General features: G+C 41.3%; 1 long non-coding RNA gene across 1 annotated transcript; it reads right to left on the reverse strand.

Moving 5' to 3' along the window:
* Nucleotides 1-1,194: 1,194 nt before the first annotated feature.
* LOC131480292 (uncharacterized) lies at nt 1,195-5,709 on the reverse strand. Its single transcript, XR_009245394.1, has 2 exons — nt 5,630-5,709; nt 1,195-1,454 (listed from the first exon to the last, which is right to left on the reverse strand). It is a non-coding gene; the product is annotated as an uncharacterized LOC131480292 (long non-coding RNA).
* Nucleotides 5,710-25,729: the final 20,020 nt, after the last annotated feature.

Consider the following 25,729-nt stretch of genomic DNA (forward strand, 5'->3'; position numbering starts at 1 on the left):
TTGCTAACCTGATGCCCAGTCGGTGCGTTTAATCCATTTATAGTCAGAGTTAAAATGGACAGGTGCTAATTTGGTCCTGTCATTATAGCAAATGGATTGCCCATTGTCTGATTTAGTCTTTTGTTGTTTTATTGGGGGCATTCTCCATGTTTGCCTTTGGTTTTGATGGGTGCTATTGTTTTTCTGTGTCAGTAGAACATCTGCAAGCGTCATTTGTACGGCAGGTGTGGAAGAGTGAATTCTTTGAGCTCGTCTTTACTGTGGAAGAATTTTGCTTCATTTTCAGAGATAAAGGAAAGTTTTGCGTGGTAACATATTCTGGGTTAATATCTTTTCACTTTGAGAATCTGGAATATACATATTTTTCCACTGGTTTATGACTACAGTGATGCTTCAAATGTCCCGTCTTTATGTATACATGGTAGCTGATCTATGAAATGTATAGCATTTTGAAATATTGATTTCTTCAGTGCCAGCAAGCAACGGATGTTAGAGCACCCAAGGCTTCCATTGTTAAGTGTGGGATTAGAGTGAGAGAAGTGGAAAATTGGAATGGATCAAAATTCCTATAACTGGAAAGTGCAGCTGGCAGCAGCACTGAAGAATAAGAATCACAAATAAAGGAGGTATTATTTTAAAAGCTGACTCAAGCATCAGGAAAGGAGTAGTTAAATGAATAGGTTTTACCTGTGTCGGCTTCCTGTGCATACTATGCGCAGATTTCAGCACAGCACAACTGGAGAAGGGAAAGTTGAATCATATTGGAAGCAGTGACACCCCTATGGGCTCCAACCTCTTCTGTCAAAAAAGTAAATGCAGTGATGAATTCAGAAGGAAGTTAATTATGGTCAGGAAAGACTAAACCCAGAACATTTTCCTGGAGCTTGAAATGACTTTTTTCAATATGATATGAATTATAACTTGCTTTTAATCCTTACTTTCATGCATGCTTACAAAACTGATATTCTTACTTTGATTCTTAACTCTAGAAGATTTTGTGCTAACATCTTGCACATTTGAACAAGTATGTTTACTTGTGTTTATTTTGTGCAGGACTCAAAGTATTCTGTTTTCTTATATTTATTTACTTGTTTGAAAGTTGGGCTGATGAAAAGAGGGAGACACAGAGAGAGGATGAAGAGTGGGAGTTAGGTAAGGGGAGAGAAGCAGAGACAGCGATGGAGAGAGAAGTACAATCTTCCACAAACTCATTTATTACCCAAATAGGTGTGATGTCTGGAGTTGGACCAAATTGAAGACAGGTGCCATGAACCCTGCTCAGGTCTCCCATAGGTAACAGGGACCCAAGTGTGGAAAAGAAACTGACAGCATGTAACTCACATAATTTTTGTAAGGTTAAAAAACATTTTCCCCTTCATTGTTTTCCTCCTTCTCTGAAGCCTCCCATAGATTAGGCTTCACTGTGTTGCTGAAGTCAAACCATGAAAGACCACCTAGAACATTTCAAGGAAACATTTTCACAGTAAGTGCCAGAGACAGCTATAGTCATCAAGTATTTTATTTATTCTTCTGTATTTCTTGGTCTCCTGTCAGGTAGACATACTCCTAGTGAGTGGGAAACTTGGATAGATTCTGTCTCCTTTTCTCTCTCTCCCTGTTCTAACAGCTGTGGAGGCTGTGTTATGTAGACAGAGAAAAATGAGATGGAAGAGCCTCACTGAGCACAGGACATTGAGAGCAATGAAGCCCTGTCAATCCTCTCAAAAACATATACCTTTCGGGCCCAGCGGCGTGGCCTAGCGGTTAAAGTCCTTGCCTTGAACGCGCCGGGATCCCATATGGGCACCGGTTCTAATCCCAGCAGCTCCACTTCCCATCCAGCTCCCTGCTTGTGGACTGGGAAGGCAGTCGAGGACGGCTCAAAGCTTTGGGACACTGCGTTCACATGGAAGACCTGGAAGAGACGCCTGGCTCCTGGCTTCAGATCTGCTCAGCCTTGGCCATTGCGGCTGCTTGGGGAGTGAATCAACGGACAGATCCTCCTCTCTGTCTCTCCTCTCTGTATCTCTACCTTTCCAATGAAAATGAAATTAAATTTTTAATTAAAAAAGTAATGTGTGTCAAATAACAAACTTACCTTTTATTTTCATCTTCCACAAAGTACATTTGTAAATGAAGAATGGAAGACTTAGAGTTTAATTAACCTGTCAGTAAATATACAGAAGTTGGAATAACCACTAATGTTATCATTAGAAATTTTATAAGTGTTTCTGTTACCTGTTGGTAACTTTTTGCCTCTTAGAAACCTCTTCACATTGTTTCATGCTTCTGTCTATCCATTCTTTTCTAACAATTGTTCTATCCTTTACTCCTGAAAAGATGACCTTTTTACATTTTTTAAAAAGATTTATGTATTTTTATTACAAAGTCAGATACACAGAGAGGAGAGACAGAGAGGAAGATATTCCGTCTGATGATTCACTCCCCAAGTGAGCACAATGGCTAGTGCAGCGCCTATCCAAAGCTGGGAACCAGGAACCTCTTCCAGGTCTCCCACGCGGGTGCAGGATCCCAAAGCTTTGGGCCGTCCTCAACTGCTTTCCCAGGCAACAAGCACAGAACTGGATGGGAAGTGGAGCTGCCGGGATCAGAACTAGCGCCCATATGGGATCCCGGCGTGTTCAAAGCGAGGACTTTAGCTGCTAGGCCACGGCATCGGGCCCACCTTTTTACATTTTTTAAATTCATTTTTATGGGAAAGGCAGATCTACAGAGAAAAGGAGATACAGAAGAAAGATTTTGTATCCACAGGTATACTCCCCAAGTGACCACAATGCCCAGAGCTGAGCTGATCTGAAGCCAGGAGCCAGGAGCTTCTTCTGGGTCTCCCCATGTAGGTGCAGGGTACCAAAGTTTTGGGCATTCCTGGACTGCTTTCCCAGGCTATAGCAGGGAACAGGATGTGAATCAGAGCATCCAGGATTAGAACTGGAGGTCGTATGGGATTTTAGGCATATGTTAGATGAGGACTTAAGCCACTAGGCTACTGTACTTTTTTGCATTTCAACTGTGAGTGAAATATGTCTTGGTGTTGTATTGTGCATTAAAGTGATTCCATTTAACAGTCATTTGTTGTACAAGGGAGCTTATGGAAAATGTTCTTGAAAAATACCTGAAAGACAAGTTGGAAATCTGTACATTTTTTTTTCTAAAATACACATTTTGTGAACTTGAAAAAAATGCCATTTAAGAAAATGTATTCATTTCAAACATAGAGAGACTCTCCAACTGGTAGCAATGGCCAGGGCTGGATTTCAAGAGCTAGAAACTCTATCTAGTCTTCCCGTACAGAGGGCAAGGATACAAGCATTTGGACTATCTTCTGCTACTTTCCCAGGTATATTAGCAGGAAGCTGGATGGGAAGCAGTGCAGTCTGGAACCCAGTATTTGATACCTGCATCACGGACACAGCCTAATCCACCGTGCCACAATGTTGGTCGAGAACTGTATCATTCCCAAAATCAGACTTCTGTTACAAGATGTACAAAAGGAGGCCATTCACATGTTTCTAACTGGCGATCAGGTGCTGTGCTCAGACATCCATCTCCATGTGTGCCACTACTCTGCCCCGGGTGGACCCAGGCCATGCTAGCCCTTCATGCTGTTCCATATCTAGACAAGCTCCTTGCTAACGCTGCTGTTAAAGAGGCACCAGATGGTCCAAGTGTCTGGTTGTCCACACACCTATGCAGACCTAAATGGAGTTCCAGGCTCTTGATTTTGGTCTGCACAACTAGGCCAGCGAGACAATTTGAGAGTGAACCAGAAGATAGAAAATTTCCCTATTTTTCTTTCTTTCTCTTGTAAGTCTGCCTCTCAAAAAAAAAAAAAAAAAAAAAAAAAAAAACCACAATGTTTAAATTAAACAAGTTCATGGAAAATGTGCTTTATAAAAACAAACATTAAGCATGTATTTAAATGTGGTTGCCCTAACCTAACCCTGTTTAAAAAAAAGAAAAAAAAAACCTATTTGGTTGAAAGGCTGACACACTCACAGCATATACCTACCTACAGGGAAATGCAGATACACAGAGCTATCACTGGTTGGTTCACTCCTGTATGCCTACAATGCCAAAGCTAGACACAGGCCTGAGCCATGAATACGGAGCTTCATGCAGGCCCTTAGTACGAGTGGCAAAGCTTGAGTCATCAATTGTGCCTGCATTAGCAGGAAGATAAACTCAGGGACTGGAGCAGGGAATTAATCCTGGGCATTCTAACATGGGACACTGGTGTCTGAAGCATCACGAAAAATGCCTACCATGAATTTGTCTTTAATTCTGTTTTTCCATGACATTTGTTAGCAAGGTGACTGTGGGATGAAAGCAAGGCCTGACAGTGTGTGTTTAGTTGGAGTGAGGAGACCATGTGGAGAATAGTACAAAGGCTAACATTGACTTAACTTTTCATACAATGTATATTTTGAAGGCAGATTTACTGAGAGAAGGATAGTGAGAATTTCCACCTATTGGTTCACTCCAAATGGCCACAATAGCCACAGCTAATAAAGGACTCTACTGGTCCATTGTTGTACTCTTAATATGTGGAAGATATATAGAGTAAGGGTTGACTCATCTAGTTATTACTGTAATCCTGGATGATATTCGCTCATAGTAGTTCTAATAATTCATTGAAGAGAGACAGGTATTTGTTCAAGGTAGAATGACAGGTCTGAACCTCACCTCAGACGTGTTGTCACTGCCCGTCCCCCTTTCCGAGGCAGTGCTGTCACCTACGCGACCCATGAGAGACCAGCAACAGACAAGAGCGGAGATGAGGAACAATAAAAGCCACCAGGCTAGTAGACTGTAAGGCAGCTAATTTAACTGAGACCATAAACACTGCCTCCTTGTTAAATGTGCCAGGTAATCCAGTCCAGTGGTTCAGACCGTCACACTGATTGCTTTTTGAACCATTTTTCATTTAGGACTTTTAAACACCTACTTTAAAAAATCTACAAGCTATATTGACAGCTGGAGTATCTGTTTCTGGCATAGTTCATTCAGAGTTACTGAGGGAAACGATCACAGCCCAGGTAAAACATCAAATAAAATATCCCCCTTAAGAAATACGGCTAGACTCAGAACCCTAACCAAGAAAAGACAGAAGACAGAACAGGTCAATCAACCATCTCAGCTATATGTTGGCAACAAAATACGGGACAAACGGAGACTCTATGATGGACTACGTCAATCAGTGGATTCTTCAAAGACCTCATCGTGCTTGGAGTGGCAAGATTGGTAGTGATTCATAACTGGTGAACTATCAAAACCACTTGAGCAAGAACCTCAGAGTATGCCCTACATCCGGAACCTGGGGAGGTGGGAAATTGGGTGGGCCTTCTCCCTTAATACCCCCCTTTATATAGGAAGGAAATAATATGGAAATAATAGTCTTATCCACTTTCCTATAGCCCTTGAGCCTTTTTACCCTAATTAACTATGTAAAGATTGCCCAAAAAATAATAAAAAATAAATTAATTTTAAAAATTCAAACCTGTTTAAAAAAAAGAAATCATACAGATGTTTCCAACAATAAGGAAATTATGAACCCTTCAGTTAGCCTTATGAATAAAAAAGAAAGAAAAAAAGAAAGTAGCAAACCTACCCTTTGTTGGCCTTTAGGCTCATTTTGCCAGATTTTTGAGAAACTGGACATGCCATTCATTGAAAAGGTGAGTCCTTTCTTATGGCTTGAAGCCACAATGGCTGTATTTGTCTGTGGTTGACCTTTGTGACACAGGCTTTGTGATGTCATGGGTTGTGGCTGATGCCATCAGTGAGGTAGTCCAAGTTCTGGGTCCACCTGTCTGCCTGCATATGCAGAGGTTACAGAAGCTGTGTGTCTGCTACTGAGAACACTATACCACAGTACGGTAGTTTGGGTGAAATCTCTTTCACTCCCATGATAAAAACATTGTTGTGTAGGAAAGGAAAGTAGCATGTGTCATAGAAGTGATGTTTTATGTGCTTCTCACAACAGGTCTAAGAAGAAGGTGTTGTGTCATGAACTGAAAAAATAAATAATAATAACCATACTGCATCAATGAGGTTATCAACTTGTCCACAGTCTCAGTAAATCAAAACTTAGATCAGATGAGTGTGTCTTGAGCTCACACACTTTTCTTTGTCTATTGAGTTTATCAGCATTATCCTCACCACGACAAACATGATACTTATTGATTATTGACATATTAAAAAGGGAAATCTGCCTATAAGCCATTGTCAATAATTTTTTTACATTTCTATGAATACACAGCACAGATAATTTTTGCATTATTTGGAAAGATGTCAGATCTCATCTGAGGGGCAAGAATAAAAACAATTTCAGATATGTGGGAGACGCTGAAAATAGAGGAAAACATAGACCAGAGGAAGTAAAAAGGGATATTAAGAACTAAGAAACTTGACAGACCCAAGGACATGTCAATCATTGTAGCTTATTTTGAGATGATTTTGCATCCTGAAAGGCACAGCATCCTGTCAGTGTCAACATCCACAGTTAGAAGACACTTGTACCATTATGTAACCAAACTTTCAGAAGCTTTGTGTTTTGCTACTGTGGTAATTAACTGGACATTATTCAATGGTTTCAATAAAATAGATTAGTATCATGATTGGATCTTTTTTCTTCTGGAAAGGAAATGATTACTGAAGAGTGACACTGTGATGGACCATAAGCGAGATTGTAATCAATTATAAAATGTTTTCCAACTTTTAAATACTGGAACTATGATAAAACTATGCAAAGAAAATGGATTTTATTACCTGTATTTAGAAACACTTTCCAAGCAGTATTTTAGAACGGCAATCTGGAGCCAACTACTCCCTGGTGACTGACAGATTTGAACTGAAGTCAAATAACTATTTTCAGAGAGTTAATTATAATAATCAAATGTTGTGCTTCATTGCCTCAATAAATGAATCATCTTATTGAAACTAGGCAAATTGGCATGTGTGCTGGAACCCAGCCACAGAACCTGAGAAAATATTAATTTTTTTTTCTGTGTCCTTTCTGTCATATCTCTAGGTCTGGGATTTTACAGATGCATGTTTCTGGCTTAAGTGCATATGAAATATTCTGGTTGCTTAGAAATAATGCCCATCACCAAGAGTCAATCTCTGTTGTACAACAGCTAGAATTAGCAGAAATGTGGTTTGAGCTACATGGCATTGATTATGTTGTATGCCATTACATAGACCAGTTTTTCATGGCTAGAATTGAAGCTCCTGTGAATGGGCAATGGAGTCACGAGCAAATTTTTAAGGGACAAGATAGAAACCATGGTTGTTGGGTGAAGTCAAGTAAAAGGCCTAAGATTTGGACAGCTGAATGTTGGGGAAATGTTCAAATACTTAGATTAAGGTGAAATTGTTTTAAGAAACAGCCTCAAATATTGTCTATTGGGGGGGTCTTCCTATATGTTGGGTAATGTTCATTTTTCCATGGGCCTTTGAAGGGAGGTGGGATGCACAGTGTTGGAATTTTGGAACTGGCTCTGCAAAACCAAATGGAGATAATGGATAAGGCCAGTTGTTTTTGCGATTTGGATGAATGAAAAATACTTTAAAAATGTGATATGAACATGTGCAAAATAAAGTCACAGTCACTGGGACCTAGAAAGATGTTTCACAAGAAATACAAGGTGGATCATGAGTAGGCTGATGTGCCCGCCCATTCAGAGTAACAACCTTGTACTCAGTCCCTCCTCTCATGCACACGCTGCCAGTTTCCTCAAGCTCAAGTTTCATCTTATTTCCTATAACCTACAGAGAGGACTTAGAAACTCCATTTTTCCCTAAAGAGTAACATTTTGCTCAACTTTTTTGGGTACCACATTTTCACCACACCCCAAATCATCTACCATTATTTGCACCTCTCAAAACTGTGCATGACCCACCTCTCTTTGCTATTTTACCTTCCTGAGGGCAGAGATCCCGGTATTTTGTTTACTTATCTAATTTTGTTTGTTTCTATTCATTACTTTTCTTGGATTATGCTAGCTTTTCTGATGCAGTTTGCAATATTTTTCTTTTTATTAATAGCAATAGTACTAACAGGTTTTTTTTTTAAGGGCCAGAGATTGTCTTCTGTACTGCCTTTGTTGTAGGATGTTGGACGCAACAACACAACAACCACCTTGATCCTTGTCTAACACGAAAGAAGAATTCTCATGCAATCTCTAGTTTGCAAAACAAGATTTATTTAGGAGAAAGGGGAAAGGGACACCTGCCATGGTGACAGGAGAGGATTCCATGTGTTCTGAGGAAAAATCTCAGAGGTCCTGCCATAATGGCAGGAAGAAGGAAGAGAGGTACTGAGTTAATGGTGGAAATGGTGCATTTTATTCTACATCTCAGGGAAGTTTCTACAAAAGTCAAAATTATTCACAATGGCATATGATTTAGAATCAAACCTCTGAAGGGAGGGACTAATTAACTTCCTCCTCCCATTCACTTGATGAGCTGATCATCTCTGAGAGTGGCTCAAAGATGAGGTTAAGTGGGTCAATTCTTGCTTTTGTTGCAACTGAAATCTGTCCTTCCTCAAGGAGAGAAGGTGTCCTTGAAAAACATGCTCTGGGAAGTTAAGATATGGGGGACAAATACAATTTTATGTTTTTTTAAAGATCCGAAGCTGGGAACCAGGAACCTCTTCCGGGTCTCCCTCATGGGTGCAGGATCCCAATGCATTGGGCCATCCTTGACTGCTTTCCCAGGCCACAAGCAGGAAGCTGGATGGGAAGTGGAGCTGCCGGGATTAGAACCTGCGCACATATTGGATTCTGGCGCACTCAAGGCGAGGACTTTAGCCACTAGGCCATGGTGCCGGGCCCTACAATTTTATATTTTTAAGAAATAAATTCACCAAGCACCATAAAAAAAAAACCCTAATTGTCTGACTTGTCACACACTTATTGCATAAATTGGAAAATAGAGCAATTATTTCTGCTTAAATTTTTATTGCTTCTTTGTCCACTCTCAGGAGTACTTTTCTTTATTGATTACATGAGTTTTAAAAATATATAATTTCAACGTGAATGTCTTAGCACAGCAAGTTAAGCTGTCAGCCAGTGTACCAACATCTAGTATCAGAGTATATTTTCAATTCTTAGCTTCCTTACTTCCAATCCGCCTCCCTGCCAAGATGTCTTGGAAGGCAGGGGTGAATCACCCAATTGGTTGGTCAACTCTCACTCATGTGAGAAACTATGATGGAGTTCCTGGCTCCTGGTTCAGCTTGACCCATCTCTGGCTGTTATGACCATCATAGTTTGACACAATGGATGAAGGATCTCTCTCCTTCTCTTTCATTCTCATTGCATTTCAAATGAATAAATAAATATTTCAAAAATCTGTAATTTTACCTTAAAGTTCTGTTTGGAGCTCTGCTCGTAGGAGTATTTTTCTTAATACTCAGATTATAAATTCATATTTTCATTCTCTTTTGTTAAAAATTTAGAGATTTGTGAAAAAAGTATAGCCTTTAGCATTTCTTCCTGGCATCTGCTACTGTTCTACCATGTTGCAAAAACACAGTTTTCCTTGGAAATACTTTATAAACTTCATGAACTTGTGGCTTGTATTCTTTCCTCCCAGTATTGATCTGTTGCTCATTTCAGATAAGGGGGCTGTCCCACAGGCAAGAGACTGGAGGCCTGCTCTCTGGAGTCTTCCTAACCAGCAGGCAGTACACACATGTCAGCTGGTGCCCATCAGAAGGGGCTGCTGAGTTCCAGGTGCTCCATGTGCAGTGTCATATCAACCCACTGAGGTCACCTGAGTATGTTCCTACTCTGAAAGTTCCCCATCAGCTGGAACTCTGAATAGTGGAGGTTTCCAAAATCCAAAGATGATACAGGAGCCATTTCTTTAGCCCCTGTCGCCAATGACCTGTGGATTCCACGCCCTTGATTTGTCCTTTCTCTCCCATGAGGGTGTTCTGATGCTCAAAACAGAAATCATAGATGCAATCAGCCCTACAGGGGCCCAGATAGGCGGACTGTACCGTGAGCTTTGCTCACTCAGTGGCACATTTCTCTTAATCTTGATTGCATCATACCTGAAGAGCTCAATCCTCTTTCCCCTCTCAGCCACTATTTCCTCTCCTGCTAACCCAACACCAGCACATCCTCTGGACTTCCTGTTTGTTGTGACACGCTCATGTCTTCACTGATTGGTCTGGCTTGCTGTTAGCCTGGATGATGAACCTACTAGCTTACCACTTAGGACCTGGGTGGCCTTGAACCTGAACATGGCCTCCTTTTGGCTCCAGCACCCTTCTTTCTGCATTTTTCCTGGTTGGGAGAGGAAGAGCAAAGACGGCTGGTTTACTGCTTGAATTACAAGCAACTGAATCCTTGCTTGGGGATTTTACCTCAATGGGTACTGTCTCATGGAGTTCACCTCAATAATAAATTTTTAAAAACTCCATTCCTTATTCTGACTGTGGGGATGCTGATCGGCATCCCAGACTAGATGTGGTTTTGAGAGAATGTACCTATCTCAGCTGACATTGGTTGCTGCCCCTGGTTCCTTCACACACTCCCAGCCCCAAGAACAACCACCACTAAACTTGTTATGAAAGCTGTCTTCAGGGGTCACTTAGAAATACATTGTCACAAACAATATCACAAAATGGGCATTATTTAAATTCTGTGTTGACTGCTGTTGGGACTGCGGTGTTAGTTTAGAAATTACAGTGGGCCCAGGAATGCAAATAGTTGTAATTAAAGACTTCCAGTCACAGCCCAGTCAAGTCCTTGTGTGTATCACATTTGGCACATGTTTCAAAGCTGAGAACAATATTAAATAGAGCATCTGTTGGTTTATATTAGGTTTCTCTTATCAACAGCACTAGTACATAGAACTGAGGTCCCCCAAAATCCCTGACATCTGTGCTTTCAATTGGAATGTTGATCAATATTTCTAACAATGCTACTTTACGTGAATTTATTATTAATTAAAATTTGAATAAATTAGAATATTAATGGAACCCTACAAACACTTTCAAAACTGTTTCCAAACATCCCCAGACAAAGTGCCTTGTTTTAGGAACAGAGATGATGAAGGCACCTGGGTGGAAACCCACTGAAACCTGCTGTGAACAGCACACCTGTGCATCCAAACGTAGCATGTCTTCAAAGTCCTCCCCTGCAAGGTTCATCTATGCGCTCTTCTCCTTCAACAGGAGCTCAGGCATCACTCCTACCTGTGGCATCCATACGTGGAGTGTCTGTGAGGTTCTCCCCCGCCAGGTTCACCTCTGAGCTCTCCTTCAACAGGAGCTCAGGCACCGTTCCTACCTGTGGCATCCATACGTGGAGTGTGAGGTTCTCCCCCGCCAGGTTCACCTCTGAGCTCTCCTTCAACAGGAGCTCAGGCATCACTCCTACCTGTGGCATCCATACGTGGAGTGTCTGTGAGGTTCTCCCCCGCAAGGTTCACCTCTGAGCTCTCCTTCAACAGGAGCTCAGGCATCGTTCCTACCTGTGGCATCCAAACATGGAGTGTGAGGTTCTCCCCCGCCAGGTTCACCTCTGAGCTCTCCTTCAACAGGAGCTCAGGCATCGTTCCTAGCATTCATTGATATTGAGTTGTCCCTTCCCTTCTCCTCCCGGCTTTTTCTCGATGTGTGGGGTGCTCACCTCTCCAGGAATAGCACAGTCATTCCCTGCAGCTTCACATCAATCCCTTTGTGTATTAGATCCTCAGTTCACAGTTATTTATAAAATAATGGGAGCAAAAATGTTCACCACTTAAGTATAAAGCTGGAAGCTGAGAGTTCGGGGGTGAACGACAACCTTCCTACTTAATATGTCCTAATGCACACCTTGCCTTGTTCCTCGTCTCAACTTCTGCCCCCAGAACCGAGGACTAGTCTTGTTAAATTTAATTACATCATCTGTGGCCCTGAAGGATCACCATGGTGAAGCAGCATTTTCATGACAAACCGTGGCATCTAACTCCAGGAGCCTGCAGCTCTTTTGTGATTTTGCCACATCAACACCCCTTTCCTTGTAGTCCCTTTTTGAAGCCCAACACACTCATCCAACACAGAGGTAGCCATTGACAGTGGTAGCCCTTGACACCCAGAAATCTTCTCCCCTCTAATTTGTTTGTGTGTTAGTACTTTCTTTCCTTCATCCCCAGACCTTGTTGTTATATTTGACACTGCGGATGGGGACCAAGCTATCAGTAACCAGTTAACAGGAAGCCAATGGGTAAAATAAATGAAGGGTGAGACAAGCGAAACTCTAGGAGATAGATAGGAGAAAATTTTGCAAAATTCAACATTTGTTGGAAATTTGTGTTTTTGCTTCCTGCACACACATACACACACACATACACACACCCTATGACAAAGCCACAAGGTTTTGTGGGCTAAGTCCTGATTCTAAGTCCCCTGAGGACTCTTTGTTCTTGTTTGCTCCTTCATGCCCTATAACCCTGGCATCGCGTTCAGACTGGTCTGTTATCCTTCTTTTCCTCTGGAAGTGCTCAAACACATTTTGAAGAAAGCATTTCTTTCAAGAAAACATAGGAATACTGTAGCTGTAGTGTTTCAGCTTGCCTTGGTGCCAGAAGCCGCTCCTAGATAACACCTTGGCATGCAAGAAGGTCTACCGTGCAAGTTGTTACATACACTAATGGTCTTCATCTAGATAGCGGGAAAGATGTTACAGAGTTCTGTGTTTGAAGTACAAAGGTAGGGTCCAGCGGTGTGGCCTAGCAGCTGAAAGTCCTCGCCTTGAACGCCCCGGGATCCCATATGGGCGCTGGTTCTAATCCCGGCAGCTCCACTTCCCATCCAGCTCCCTGCTTGTGGACAGAGAAAGCAGTTGAGGATGGCCCAAAGCCTTGGGACCCTGCACCCGAGTGGGAGACTGGAAGTGGAAGAGGTTCCTGGTTCCCGGCTTCGGATCGGCGCAGCACCGGCCGTGGCGGCTAACTTGGGGAGTGAATCATCGGATGGAAGATCTTCCTCGCTGTCTCTCCTCCTCTCTGTATATCTGACTTTGTAGAAAAAAAAAAAAAAAAGAAGTACAAAAGTATACACAGATTGTTCAGAGAAGTAGCGCCAAGAACACAGCCAAATGGCAATTATTACGACTTCATCATTATCAATACTAATGTTTTTATTTTGTTATAATTGACTGGTCATGTACACAAATTTTAGTAAATGAATGCTAGACAAGTATAATCTAAAATCTCAGGAATTTATAATCCATATGGGGGTTTACGGCTTAGATTCTGGATGCTCTTTAAATACAACATGCTTTATGATGCGCATGAGGTGAATGATAGCAATTTCATAAGAGGAGAGGGTAGCTTATAGCCAAGCAGTTAAGAACAAGCTCATTGAGTTTATTGCAATATTTTTTGTGTCAAATGCATTGTATATAAAGGAAAGGGAAGAGATAGATGTAGTCCCTAAAGGAAAAGTTTTAATTGGGAGACAGAGTGCTCTGTGGGAAAGGTGGGACTCAAGATGCAGGTGGAGTGTGAGGCGGGTCCTTAAAGGACAGGGTCAGACGTGTCCCTGCGTCTCATTAGTGACCTGGATAAAAGATCATACTAACCACATGTTCCTTTCAGCCAAATCCTACAATAGCTAAGTGAAGTGAGGAAACTGTACATTTGTGATGGGAACAGAAGTTGGTTAAACAAGTTGAAGTAAAGAAACTTTGAAACATTACTGAGCAAGGCGAAGCAGCATGGGCTGTTGCAGAAGCTCCATCAAACTATCCAGAAGTTCCAACTGAGGTCAAGGGTGGAGCTGGGCACACTCCATGATTTTAGTGTGGACACAGTAGACTCCAGTCATAGAAGATGTCATAGCTAAGAGAAGTCTCTATTGTCATCAGAACTTTAAGGACAGGCTGGCTCTCCTGTTGGTGAATGATTTGAATGGTGACTTCTGCTTGGTGCCAATGCTCACTTACCTTGTGTAGATACCAGGACCCTGATGAATTACATTGAATATTCACAGAAACAAAATATTCACTGAATATTTTTTATTTATTTTAATTTTTATTGTAAAGTCAAATATGCAGAGAGGAGGAGAAACAAAAAGGAAGACTTTCTATTCATTGATTCACACCACAGGTGGCTGCAATGGCCAGAGTGAGCCTATCCAAATCCAGGAACCAGGAGCCTCTTCTGGTTCTCCCACACAGGTACAAGTTTGCAAGACGTTGAACTGTCCTTGACTGCTTTCCCAGGCCTCAAACAGGGAGCTGGATAGGAAACAGGGCCGCAGGGATTAGAACCGGCTCCCATATGGGGTCCAGGCACATGCACGGAGAGGACTTTAGCCACCAGGCTAGCTTGCTAGGCCCTTACATGTTTTAAGGCAACTAATGAAATCTGCTGCTGAAATCAGAGGAAACGATTTCTTCTTAAAAAAATATTTCTGCTCATGAACAATGCATCTGGTCAATCAGTAACTCTGATGGAGTTGAATATGTGGATTAATGTTTTTATATGTATGAATATAATACCAAATCTTTATCCCATAGATCAAAACATAATTTGTGAAAAGAGTCATTTATTTTGCTGGAAAATACAGAGAATTCCAGAGAGAGTAGGAGAGACAGACAAAGAAAGAGGGGTCTACCAACTGCTATTTTACTTCCCCAAAAGGCTCCACCATCCCAAACTGGACTTGTCCAAAGCCAGGAACCAGAACCTCCTTTCAGACCTCTTATAGGAGTGCATGGGTCCAAGGCCTTCAGCCATCCCCTGCTGTCTTCCAAGACTATTAACAGGGAGTTGGATTGCAAATGCAGTAGTCAGGACATGAACCAGAGCCCATATGGAATGTTAGCACCATAGGTGGATAATTACCCTGTAAATTATGGTGCTGATTTCAATAAATGCTTTTTAAATTATTTATTTGAAGGAAGAACATAAGTAGGGTTTTCATGGTTGAGGGGAGCTTAGAGATAAAATTTTGATCTATTGAATTCCCCAGTGGACACAAGAACCAGGTCTGGACCAGGTTGACAATAAGAGCCAGGAACTCCATCTGAGTCTTCTACGTGGGAAGTAGGGGCATAACTATGTTGGCCATCATTTTCTTTCTTCGCAGGCACCTGACAGGGAGATGGATCGTAAGTAGAACAGCCAATACTGGAATTGGTGCTTCATTATAGCGTGTTGATATCCCAGGTGTTGGCTTAACTCACTGCGCCACACTTCCGGGCCATTGATGTTTAATTTTGTGTTTTAAAAAAATGCATTTAGGAAATTCATTCCATAGGATGATAGCTGCCATAGTGATTCCTCTCACAGATCTAGGTAAGATCAATGGAAAACCTAGAAGGGATTCACTGTTCTGTATGACACGGAAACCAGTCATGATTCACCACAGGTCAAAACAGAAACACCAACTTGCTTGTAAGCAGTCAACTCCAAACTTGGTCGATGACTTTGCCCGGTCAAGGTCACAGTAGATGTTAGCTTTTTAAGCCACTAACTCAAAAAGCCAGACGTATCGAGTTACACAAGGAAGGTAGCCATGGATTGTAGAGACCAGAGAGAAAAAGAGAAATCTGTTGCACTGCTTCCTGGTGGGGGGCAGCCCGGGACTGCTTCCACATGGCAGGGTGACCCATAAGGGACATGGCCATCCAGGATACATGAACACTGGGCTTTTATGCCTTTTAGGTGTTGGGAATGGGAGAAGGCATCAGCTCCTCAGTTTATATGTGCTTGTGATGGTTGTGTGCCATCACGGCGAGTGGTGATTTGTGAAGATTCAGCATTTGAAATATTTCTGGATGGGAGTGTCTGCCTGATCTTGGCAAAGATAGCATAGAAAGCACCGGGACTCAGTCTTCTGCTTGGGGTTCCAAGGTTACCGGGTACTCCTGATTTGTGATAAACTCTCTAGTGCTGTGATGAACTCAGCTCCTTCAGGAGTTGCTTCTGATTGGCCCAACAGATTGCGGCCATCTCAGGATAAGACTAATAGATGAAGAGGTAGCTTTGAGCCATTTGATGGGCTGGTGTTTGGCTCCTTTGGTTGGCTGAGCTTCATTTTGCTTGGTTATTACTCTGGTTTTACCTCCAGCCATGTATAGAGGCCTCTTTGGTTCAAAAAGAATCTGTTACTTATGCAGGAAATGTTAAGTCTAATTCAGTGCAACAGCTTTACGCAGTGACCATTGAACTGGCCTCTGGTACACTTGGCAGCCAGGTAGTAGACTCAATAAATGTATTATTTTCTGCATCACATTAGTTGGCATGAATTGATATCTTTATAATCAACTTAAATTGTATGTGCACATTTTCCACTCGGTTCCACAGAATCTAATATTCCACCTTTTGAAATTTGAAATTCCCTCCTTAGCTCAGTTTTCCCTGCTGGTTTTAAAATGTTGGAAATTGCTTCGATAAGCCTGTGGTACTGCAGGGTATTGTATTACATAGCTACTCATGCCTTGGTAAGAAAGGTTTTCTCAGTTGGTTTATCTGGGTTGTTACATTATCAAAGAAATTACCATTCAGATATTGAAGGAAGGGGTCACATTGGAATGCTAGCTTTCTCCATTGAGTTCAGGCAGGAAAAGGCCTTGGCAAGGGCGGCAAATGGGCCCTGAGTGGGCAGCTGGAAGTGGTCAGGACAGACTTTTCTATCTCTTCTGAGACTCACAGCTAAACCTGCCTGACACATGTCTAAAAAAATCAGGGAGGAAATTTGGGAAAGGTAGAGAAAAATATAGAGAATGAGAGAAAGGTGGGAGGAAGGGAGAGAGAAACAGAGAGTCTATGGCAGAGAGAAAGGCTCTCCAAAAAACATAAGTAAAAGGAGCCTGTTCACCTGTTCAGAGAGGCTAAGAGAGGCTAATCAATACTGATATGAATGCAAGTCGAGTCCCTGGAATAGCATGAAGCTGTCATGTGTGGATGAAGACAAAGGTGACTGTGGTTGTTGTCACATGTCACAGATTTTCCATTTAAATGAAGACAATGAGCAAAGCAAACGTTTTGGAAAGCAAGTAATCTGCTTCAACATTCAAAAGTTGAGATAAAAAAGACAAATTGATAAACTTTTGAATCCTGGCTCTTGCGTACACGAAGTATGTTTTTCTAATTAACCTCTTCTCAATACCAAATCTAGATTCAATTAATCAGCGAGATGCAAAATAACAGCTATTCACAAGGCAGAGATTATAACACTGTATAAGACAGTGTGGTTACCTGACCTCATTGCATTTCAACTGACCTGAGCATTGGTCTATCCAACTCCTCACACTCCCACCTCTTCCAAGTTTTCTTTTTAGAATGTAGTTTTACTAAAGCCAGAGTTACAGAGAATGAAATAGAGAAAGAAATCTTTCATTCACTGGTTCGTTCCACAAATGATCACGATGGTCAGAGCTGGGCTGTTCTAAAATCAAAGCACCGGGGAGTCTCTCAAGCCTCCCCAGTGAGTACAGGGGCTGATTGTCACTTTATGAAATAGAAGCTCTGTGCCTGAAACCATGTTTTGTATCTTTCACCTCGCATCTCAAAACAGCAGATTAGAGATAGATTGTTCACCCTGCTTAAAATGGCTTAACTTTTTTATCTGTGGCAATTAATTTCATGTCATCTAATTTGGGTCATTGCGGCCATATATTTGAACAAGTATTAGTTTAGATGTTTTTGTGCAGGTATATGTAATGGACTAAATGATATTTTTTCTCCCCTATAGTCTTACAGTGACAGTTAATGCACTAAGGTTGATAGTTGATGGATTAGGATGGAGGCTCATTCAATTACTGTATCTGTACAGGCTGTTTGTGCCATGATTGGCTAGAATCAGGGTGGGGCTCCTGATGATGTTGAGATGACATCACAAGGAGAGAGCTCACAGAGGGTGGAGAAGGCTGGGCTCTCTCCATCCTTCATCCTGACTCACCATGTGGGTACTCCTCTGTCCACACTCTGCCACCGCCAGTCTTCACTGGTCACTAGACTGTAGGGCCACAAGACTGAACTATGAACCACCAAAGGCAAGCAAAAAGAAATTATTTTCTTCCCAAGAGACTTCTCTGAAGTATTTCAGTTAATGTAACAGAAATATAGCATGTTTTGGAGAAGTTGATACATAAGGTAACACAGTTGCTTGGTGTTGTGTGGGTGAGTGTCTGAATTCTCCAGAAGAAAGGGCACTTTGTCAGCTGGCCATGTTCATTACTGTCTTACCTTACAGTGCTTGAACTTACCAACCTCTGTAACTGGCACTGATTCCTTTGAAGATTCTCTGTCTCTGTCTCTCTCTCTCTCTCTTTCATTCCCTTCTTTCCTGCCAATATGTAGAAACAAATTTCCACTACACTAATTTTCTTTTTCCCTGGAGAACTTTGATGCCAACAAAGTTTGCTGTAGAGAGTGTTTCCAGGAGAAAAAAGTCGTAAGAAAGAATGTTCCAACTTCTTGATGGGATTTATGGAGCTGATGATTTAGTTATTAGATTTGAAGAGGACTGACTCTATGTCCAATACTGAGGGAAGTGCTGCTTATCCACAGCATAAAATGATAATAGACATGCACTGTATAGTTTCCACAAAGACTCCAGATTAAATAACTTCAGAAGCAAGTTTCTGGGTGGTTATATATGGGGAATCTTTAAAATATTTGGGGAAAATTTTTCTCTTATGAAAAAAAATCCATAATATTTGAAATATTTTTATTTTAAAATAAAACTACTTCTAGTAAAAATATTAATTTGAAAGGCAGGTTAATGAGATGATAGAGGGACACACACACACACACACACACACACATTGAGAGGGAGAGGAAGAGAAAGAGAATTTTTCATTTGTTATTTAGCCTCCTGAGAGGCCTTAACAGTCAGGCCAAATACAGAAACTGGAAACTCCATCCAGATCTCCCATGTGTACTTCAGGGACTCAAGTACCTGAATTATTACCTACTTCTTCTGACAAATTGGCAACTGGATCAGGAGCAGAATGTCCAGCACTCAACTGGCACTCCAGGTTGAGATACAGAAATCATATATGGCTAAGATATAGCTCCTGCTCCCAGATATAGATTTTTTTTAGAAGATTTATTTTGATTTTAAAGGAAGATTTTACAGAAGGGGGTGTGTAAGGTAACGAAAAGCACATAAAGTTAAAATGTAGAGATGGAGGGCCCGGCGGCGTGGCCTAGTGGCTAAAGTCCTCACCTTGAACACGCCCCGGGATCCCATATGGGCGCTAGTTCTAATCCCAGCAGCTCCACTTCCCATCCAGCTCCCTGCTTGTGGCCTGGGAATGCAGTCGAGGACGGCCCAAAGCTTTGGGACCCTGCACCCACGTGGGAGACCCGGAAGAGGTTCCTGGTTCCCGGCTTCAGATCGGCGCGCACCGGCCGTTGCGGCTCACTTGGGGAGTGAAACATCGGATGGAAGATCTTCCTCTCTGTCTCTCCTCCTCTCTGTATATCTGGCTTCCCAATAATAATAAATCTTTAAAAAATAATGTAGAGATGGATAGGAGAGTCCAGAGTTTCAGGAGCAGTTCTCAGTGTCTGCGTAGTCTGAGAATAAGGCAGCCCAGTGGGGCAGCAGGGAGGAGCATTCAACTCAGAGGTGTAGACATCATGAGGAAGCTTTGCTCCCCTCACTGTCTCAGGACCTGACAAGAATTAATGATGATCAGATCAGATGGATCAGTAGAGAAGATGGGAACCCAAGGACCATGAAGATGTGTTTGGCTGTAGGACACTCTATTTTTCTTTTTGTAATATAATTCTGGCTGTTATGTAAGCAAGTTTGCTTTGTGATATGTCATCTTCTTGTCTCTCAGAAAGGAGGAACTTCTTATGTAAAAAAAAAAAAAAAAAAAAAAAAGGTTTGGAATGGGTCAGTGTTGTAGCACTGTAGGTTAAGGTGCTGCTTGCAGAACTGACACCCTAAATCAGAGTGCTGCTCAAATGCCAATCGCTGCACATCCAATCCAGTGCGCTGCTCATATATTCAGGGAAGTAGTGGAAAATGGCCCAGACACATGAGACCCTGCCAAATGGCAAGCCAGAATAGAGTTTCTGTTCTTAGCACCAGCCATCACCAGTCCTGAGAGTTGTGGCCATCTGGAACTGAACCAGTGGGTGAACAATCTTTCTCTATTTAGAGTTCTCTCTCCATTTGCTCTGTGAGTTTGCTTTTCAAACAAATAAATAAATCCTGTAAAAATGTAGAACCATGCATAGTGTTTTATAATAACTGTTTTCCAAAAGACTGCTCATATGGATATTTTTAAACGTTGCACAAAAATCACCCTAATTTTAAATTCATTTCCTATGAATGTTTTGAGGTGCCTTCATGCTCATATGCACATGTGTGTCCCTAGATACACTTGAACATATCTCATGTAAGATTGCTCAAAATTATAAAGCAAGTGACAGTTTATGGTTTTGGAGAGGAAATTTTCTCATCATTTCACACATAGTACAAGGAAAGCCATTGTGCATATAAAAGAAGAAAGAGTAGAATTTCTGTAGCCAGGTTACGGATAAGCTTGAGATAGATTTCTCTTCTAGAAGTTTTCAAGCTATCCTAAGAAAAGGAACATGCATGTTTGTTAGTCTATTTATAGCACCATAGGTAACTGTATTAACATCATTTAGAGAAGAATCCTGTACAACCTGCATTCATCAACAAACATCCTTTGGAGTCTGCCAGTGAAAGTTAACCGCCCTTTGTTAAGAGAGTTGAAATGAGAAAAGCAGGCACCACATTCACACATCTTGTTTTAGATGAACTGACAGACTGTAAACAGAAGCCTGAACACAGACATAAAATGACCTGGTGGAAGAAACACCTGTGAAATCCTAAGATAAGTTTAGGGCAGAATACACTAAGGGAGTAATCATTTGCAGTGGGAAGACTTTAAAAGACTGCAAGGTAGGAATCCAGTGGTTATTGAGCAAAACATGCTGTGCTTATCTTCTTTTTCATGTGAGTATATGATTCTTGTGACACACATTTGCTGACCTTTTCCATTAAGCTATTTGGATTTTAATAATACAATTATGGTAGAACACAAATTTCCTTGCTGGCACAGAGTCCTCATTTAAGCTTCCACGTGTTCCTATTTAGAATGCACCTTGCTCCTGATGTAAATATTGCTAGGTTATTGAAAGATACTCTAGGAGAATGAGAGAAGTCTACTGAAATTTCCTTGCCTAAAATTCAGTCAGACATGCACACTCCCACTATTAAAATGTGGATTAGTGATGCAAGGGGATAGTATCACTATTTTTAAAAATTGCATTAATCTTTTAATGTTCAAAAAGTAATTTGGGGACTGATTTGCTAGTTAGCAAAGCTTTTTGAGCACAATTTTAATCTGTAGGAGGCCCTGGCTGACTGAAGGACATGGAAAGACGACTCTAAGCTTTCACTGATTTTATATTTTCTTTTGATTCTTTACATGAGAGATACCTGTTTTGAAAATCCACAGCAATTCACAGGAATAATAGGATTTATTGACAGACTCATTTGAAAAATAATTGAATCAGGTACTGTATAGAATGAATATTTTTTATTTATATGTGCTTGAGTCATTAAATCATCTTTTATCTGGTTTTATACCATGTTAGACATGCACCACTTAGATTTTGAAAATGTATAGACCCTCAGATAGTACCATGAAAGTATATCTACACCTAGAGCTTATATTTGACTTTTGCTTGGCTATTTGGAATTCGTTGGTGTGACATTCAAATACTGATCTTGCTGTTGTTTTAGGTAGAGTGATTTATCACCATTCATGGGCAGTTTCATTTTTGATGTAGTTAATGAATGTTGATGAACTGAAGCCCAGGTTATCTCTAAGAGTAGGGGGTAAGGAGCAGGTTAATTGAACAGGAGCTGACTCTGTAACACTGTCCTCAGACCAATAGGACCTAGCCAAATCCTGACTGCCACACCTCTATGCTGTGCTACTGTAGCATACAGCTGGCCGGCATTTTTGTGAATCTATCTCTTGTATTACAAAACCAGCTTAACAACGTTGTTGACTTTTCCAAGGAAAGAAGACTACAACTATGGAATTGTGTCTGAAATCTTTATAGGACTGTATTTCTAGTTGCCTTTGTTGGAGTCAGAATAGACCATGATAAAAGTAAGAGCAAGTATTCTGTGGAATTTGTCTGTCCATGTGCATGCTTTACTGGTCTTTAGTCCTTTTTTTTATATATATCTAGTATTTGTAAGGTAGAATGGCAGAAAAAGATTTTCCCAGCACTGACTGACTTCTCAAATAGTCGCAATGGCTGAGACTGGGCCAGGTCTCAAGGCAAGGAACCTGGGACTCCATCTGAGTCTCCCATGTGGATTACAAGGATCCAAGTACTTGCTTTGCTTTCCCAGATGCATTAGCAGGGAACTTGATCAGGGCTTTTACTTCTGTCCTGTATGGCTCAACCCTGGGATCTGTAGAGTGAACCACACGTTGGTTGTTGTCATCTGACTTTCTCTGTGTCTTCTAAAGTAGTAAAGACACAACTGCAGATCTGAGGCATCATCATCACAGAGACCGTGATTATATAAACCCGAGTGCAATCATGTATCTTACACAGCAATGAGTGCCCAAAATGTTACAAAGCAGGAGGTCACCCGCCTAGGAAGAATGAAGAATGACAATAAACACTTGGGTATGGTAATCTTACCAGCCAGGATCATTCAGGTTAGAGACCAAGATTGTGTTCCAGTTCTTTGACTCTGATTTCCCCAAGCCCATGGTTATATGCAGTACAAATACAGGGGCAAGTCATTCTGGTGAAACCTAAAAGTTCAAGATCAATAGGAAGCATGACTGCTCTGTTCTCAGATTTGCACTGATGCATGTGCAATCAAAGCTTTCTGAACCCACTGTGGCAGCGTACTACAGGAGGGATCCTGTTCCCTGCAGCTTTCCCTGCGTGGGGTGAGAGTGAGGACTCAACTGAAGGGTAACACAGCAATAACAACGATGTGTGATGTTCCTTCAGGTCACTCAGTGTTGTAGGGATTGATGATAATATAGCAACAGGTGGGGGTCCCACCAGGAGTGATGAGAACCTTCTCATCACTGGAGATGGAGGGCACACTTACAGAAAATGCTATCTCTTCCTGGGTGAAAATTACAATCTGGAACCCTTGGCTAATTATTGAGTAATTCAGAGACACATGGATTCTACAATATATCAGGACTACTGTGAGCACTGAATCAGGTAATATACAAAGACATTCTATTCTGAGCCAATGTTATTTATTACAATTGTAACAGGATGGGGTGAGGACAAAGAAAGAAATTTCCCATCTGTGGGTTAACTCCCCCTATGGCTGCATCAATTGTGGTTGGTTTGGGAAGGCTGAGCCCAGGAGCTAAAATTCAATTTGTGTCTTTCATGTGGGTGTCAGACTTGTGACTACTTGTGCCATTAATTTCTGCCTCTTAGAGTAAGAATCATCAGGCATTTAAATTAAAATGATGGATGCCAAATGGCTGGCATAGCACAAGTCCCTTGAAAAAAATTGCAAGTGCTGTGCTGCTGAGAAGACTCCTTGAAAAGTCCTGCCACCATGGTGGGAGATCTATATGGAGTTCCCAGCTCCTGGCTTCAGCCCGGTCCAGACCTGCTTATTGCAAGCATAGGGGCCCGTGAACAAATATATGGAAAACACACTCTCTGGTTATCTCTTTCTAACTCTGCATTTAAACCAAACTATATTTAATGTGAAAAATATTACAAACAGTTGCAACCACATAAAGTTAATGCATGTTTTCACTGAATAATTATTACGTTTTTGACTTTTGCAGTGTGGTTTCCTTAACAGGATTCTAGAAAATAAGGTTTTCTCCTACGTCCTTTTGTAGACGTAGATCTAATTGTTAACCTCCACACTACACTCAATTGGCCTTTGAGCATACATATGTGTCAATACACAATCATTATATTCAAGAATATACCCCAGATTTTCACATTACTTAAGATACGGATTCACATTTATGAAGATATAGACTTAAATGAATTGCTAACAAACTGCTACATGAGACTAAAAATGTACACAGTCATAAGTGTTTAAGACTTGGCAGCAGCTAGACGGTACTAAATGAAACATTGAGCGGAAACTACCGTTTTGTCATTTGACATTTTGAAATCTGTTGACCTTTATCTGGTAGGCAACATTATTTCAGTTTTACTTTGTGTGCTTTCTCACACTGCTCCCAGCTGCATTGACTTCCTCTCGGTTTCTGGAGGACAGGCCATCCTTGCCTCCAGAACACTCAGTGCTGCTCATTGCTGTCCACATTGCTCAAAGCAGACCAGACAATTGTGTGGAGGCCAGGGCAGGCAGCAGCCATACAGGTGCAGAAGCACCTGTGTATGACAACCACACACTGAGACGGGGACTTTTGGGGAAGAGAAATGAAGGAAATAGGAATCTACAGGAGGAACTAATGCAAGAGGTGGAAAAGGTGGTGGAGAGGGAAGGACAGAGAGAAGAAAAGGCAAGGAGACAGGGAAGGACATTATATATTGGTGAAGGGACTGATCCATCAGGAAGTAATTACCATTGTGAACATATATGCACCAAATTCAAACGCACCTAGCTACGTGAAGCAATTACTCACGGACTTAAGGGGAGACATAGATATGCACACAATAATAGTGGGTGATCTTAACACCCCACTAACAACTATAGACAGATCAACAAAACAAAAACTCAACAAAGAAACAACAGAACTCATACAAACAATAGAACAACTGGACTTGGTTGACATTTATAGAATTTTTTACCCTAAGGCCACAGATTATACATTTTTTTCAGCAGTGCATGGCACCTTCTCCAGGATCGACCACATGATAGGACACAAAGCAAACCTAAATAACTTCAAAAAGATAGGAATCATACCATGTACCCTCTCAGACCACCACGGAATGAAGCTGGAAATCAGCAATTCAAAATGCCCCAGAAAATACAGAAACTCTTGGAGGCTGAACAATATGCTACTAAACGAACAATGGATCAGAGAAGAAATTAAAGATGAGATCAAAAAATTTATGGAAACCAATGAAAACTCTGACACAACATTCCAAAATTTGTGGGACACTGCCAAAGCAGTGCTACGGGGTAAACTCATTGCAATTGGAGCTCATGTCAAGGCCCAAGAGAGGCGCCAAATACAGGAACTAAACACACACCTCCAGGAACTGGGAAAACAACAGCAGAAGTGCCCCACACACAATAGGAAACAAGAAATCATCAAAACAAGGGAGGAAATCAACCAGATAGAAATAAAAAAAAACATACACAAAATCAATGAATCAAAAAGCTGGTTTTTTGAGAAGATAAACAAGATAGACACTCCACTGGCCCGACTGACAAAGAAAAAACAAGAGAAGGCAAGAATTACCAGCATCAAAGATGAAAAAGGCAACATAACAACAGACACCGCATCCATTAAGGCCATAATTAGAAATTACTACAAAGCACTGTACTCCAACAAATCAGAAGATCACCAAGAAATGGAAAAGTTCTTAGACTTCTACCACTTGCCAAAACTTAGCCCAGAGGCAACAAACGACCTGAACAAACCCATAACTGAAGTAGAGATTGAATCAGTGATTAAAGACCTCCCAACAAGGAAAAGCCCAGGCCCAGACGGCTTCACTCCAGAATTCTACAAAACATTCCGAACAGAGCTGACCCCAATCCTCT

Source organism: Ochotona princeps, chromosome 5, assembly GCF_030435755.1.
Source record: "Ochotona princeps isolate mOchPri1 chromosome 5, mOchPri1.hap1, whole genome shotgun sequence".
In the NCBI taxonomy this organism is placed as follows: Eukaryota; Metazoa; Chordata; class Mammalia; order Lagomorpha; family Ochotonidae; genus Ochotona; species Ochotona princeps.